This window comes from Vombatus ursinus, unplaced genomic scaffold (genome assembly GCF_900497805.2).
Source record: "Vombatus ursinus unplaced genomic scaffold, bare-nosed wombat genome assembly UNPS02014791.1, whole genome shotgun sequence".
NCBI lineage: Eukaryota > Metazoa > Chordata > Mammalia > Diprotodontia > Vombatidae > Vombatus > Vombatus ursinus.
In genome coordinates, this window is record NW_020954569.1 from 75,377,246 (window position 1) to 75,380,912 (window position 3,667).

Genomic DNA, 3,667 nt, shown 5'->3' on the forward strand with positions numbered 1-3,667 from the left:
AAAGAAAGAAAGAAAGAAAGAAAGAAAGAAAGAAAGAAAGAAAGAAAACAAAGGGGAAGAAAGGAAGGGAGGGAGGAAGGAAGGAAGGGATGGATGGATAGATCTTCTACCCACCCACAGCTGTGAGCAGTTTATGATCTGTTTCTCTTCTAATTTTTTTAACAGTATTATCTTTAATATTAAAGTCACGTATCCATTTAGAATGTATTGTAGAGTATAGTATAAAGTGTTAGTCTAAGCCTAATTTCTGCCAGATTGCTTTCCAGTTTTCCCAGTAGCTTTTTTTTTAATCAAAGAATAAATCTCCCTACTCCCTCCACTCCGGGTAATTTGTTTTTCACTTCTTCAAACACTGGGTTACTGAATTTCATTCTTTCTGATTTTCCCTTGTCTGGTCTATCCTATCAATCTATCTTTCTATTCTTTAACTAATACAAGTTGGTATTGATGATTTATAATAATAGTTTGGAGTGGTGCAGTGGATAGAGCACGGTACATGAAGTCAAGGCTCATCTTCCAGAGTTTAAATCTGGCCTCAGACACTTACTAGCTGTGTGACCCTGGGCAAGTAACTTAATTCTGTTTGCCCTCAGTTTCCTCATCTGTAAAATGAGCTGGAGAAGAAAATGACAAACCCCTCCAGTATTTCTGCTAAGAAAACCCAAAATGGGATTACAAAGAGTTGGACATGACTGAAAACAACTCAATAACAAAGCAGGAATTTCATCCTTACTTCTTTCATCATTTCCTTTCATATTCTAGATCTTTTATTTTTCCAAAAGAATTGTATTATCATTTTATGAAGTTTTGTAAAGAATCTTCTTTGTAATTTGATTGGTACAGCATTAAAAGTATAAATTAATTTTGATACTGTTGCCATTTTTATTATATTGGCATAGTCTAGTCATGAGCACTGAATATTCCTCCAATTATTTATGTTATTCTTTATTTCTTTAAGGAATATTTCAGTTGAATCTTTACAAATCTTTGTGTGCTTTGGAAGTTGATCCCCACATATTTTATGCATTTTTTTAGTCATTTGGAATGGGATTTTTTTTCTAATACTGCTTCTTCTGTTTTGTTACTATTATATAGAAATGCTATTGATTTCTGAAGATTTATTTTGTAGCCTGAAATTTTGTTGAAGCCATTGTCTCAATTAATATCTTTGCTGATTCCTTAGGATTTTCCAATTAATCCATCATTCCATCAGCAAACAGGGTAGTTTATCTCCTTTTTACCTACCTTTATTTTTTTAATTTTTTTTCTCTTTCATTCTGTTGCTAGCATTTCCAGAACTACATAAAATAAGAGTGATCAGAGTGGGCATCCTTGCTTAACTCTGGTATTTATTGGAAAAGGTTCTAGTGTACCCTAATTTCATAGGAGACTAGCTTTTGGTTTTAGATAAATTTTTTTTATGATATTAAAAAGGTCCCTCTGTACCTATACTTTGTAGAGATCTTAGCATAAAATACTTTGTCAAAGGCTTTTGCCAGATGTATTTATATGATCATGTGGCTTTAGATATTTGGGTTTTTAACATGATTAATTATGTTGATTGTTTTCCTAATAATAACATTGGCCAATAGTTTTTTTGTGTTTTATTTTTCTCTGGTTTAGATATTAGAACTATGTTTCATAAAAGGATTCTGACAGGATACTTTTTCAATTGCTCAAAATAATTTATGAAGTATGGTACTAACTGTTCTTTAAAAGTTTGTTAGAGTTCTCCTGCAAATCCATCAGGACCAGCTCTAGTCTGTTCTGGGTTTTATCTTCCTTTTTCACAGACAAGCTGATCTTTGACCACAGGAAGTGTGTCCTGGGGCCAGGCCTATATCTAAAAGAGATAAATGTAACTCTTATAAAAGGACAATCAGTAGAGGAATTTCTTTACCATGTAGATAGTAGACTCATAGATACAGAGCTACTTTCATTTTACAGATGAGGAAACTGAAACCCGGAGAAGTTAAGTGAATTGCCCAAAGTAAAACAGAAAGTAAGCATAAGAGGTGGAATTGGACCCCAAGTCCTCTGAATCCATTCTGCCATGTTTAAGGTTGCATGACCTCTTTTGTTGGCTTTTATATGCTAGCCAGTAATAGGGATAAAACAGTGAACAAAAATGATAGCAGCTGTTCTGCTCTGCTCTGGAGAATCCCTGAGCTCATGAACCTGGTGTGGCCCTGGGAAGTTCTGTTTATGTTTTCTTCCACTTTGGTGCCTAATATGGGGGCCTGTATGTGGTAGACTAAGATGAAGTTAAGGGATCATTAAAAGGTCACTCTTCACTAGCTTTGAATCATTGTTTAGAAACTTAAATTTCTTAAGCATACTTTACAGACCAGCAAGAACTTTGGTGCTAATATTACAGTACTGTTCTCTCCCTGTCTCTCTCTGTCTCTCTCTGTCTCTCTGTCTCTCTCTCTCTCTCTCTCTCCTTCTCCATTTCTGTGTCTGTCTGTCTATCTCGGCCTCTCTCCCAGCCCCTGGCCCAATGCTGGGCATATTGACTGGATAACTTTAGTCCATATGGATTCTTATCATCAAAGATATTTCTTCAAGCAATGCCATAGTTAGATGATATTCATTTCACGTGGATCAGGAAGATAAATTCAAAAATCTTCAGTGACTTTTATATTAAATTCAGTGAGTTTAATAATCATCTCCATGCATGATTCTTTATATCCAGCCTAGTGTCTCCCTCGAGTTTCAGTTGTATATCACCAACTGCCTACTGGACATTTCAAACTGGATGTCAAACAGACATCTCAAACCTAATGTGCCCCAAACTAAACTAAAAATATCTTTCCCCAAGAACCTATCCCTATTCCAAACCTCCCAATTTTTGTTGAAGGTATCAACCATTTTTCCAGACTTCCAGGTCCTTAACTTTGGCATCATCTTCAAGAGGCAGCTAGATGGGCTGGATAGAGCTTGGAGCCTAGAGCAGGAAGACTTCAGTTCAAATTTGACCTTAGACTCTTACTATGTGACCTTGGGCAAGTCACTTAACCTCTATTTGTCTTAGTTTCCTCACCTGTAATATGGGGATAATAATAGCACCCACCTTGCAGAGTTCTGATGTTCAAATGAGATAATATTTGTAACACACTTAACAACAGCCTGGCACATAGTAGGTGCTTAATAAATGCTTGTTTTCTTCTCTCCCCCTTTAAAAACCCAGTTCCTATCTATCCTTCTAGCCTCATTGTACATAACTCTGCTTCCTCATTTCCCACCTAGCAGCATTCATTTTGGACCCCTTTGACTTCTCCAGCAGCACTCATTTTAGATGTTTTTTACTTTTCTGCCATGCCCCTGTACAGGATACTTTCTTCTCTTCCCAATCACTATTTAACTTTCTTTTGTATATTCTCTTCCCCAATTAGATTGTAAGCCCCTTTGAGAGCAGGGTCTATTGTTCTTTTTCATACTTGTATCTTCAGTGTTTAGTACAGGGCCTGGCACACAGTAGGTATTTAATAATTTTTTTTGACTATTTGATGACTATCTTTAGAAGTGTTACATGAGTAAGTGAAGAAAAACGGCTGAGTCCCTGTGACCATGAGCAAGTTTTATGCCACCCATCTCCTGCTAGGTGCAGCATGTCCTCTGAGGGAAGGCAACAAAGTCAGTGTGTATCTTGAGGAAAAGCAGCAAG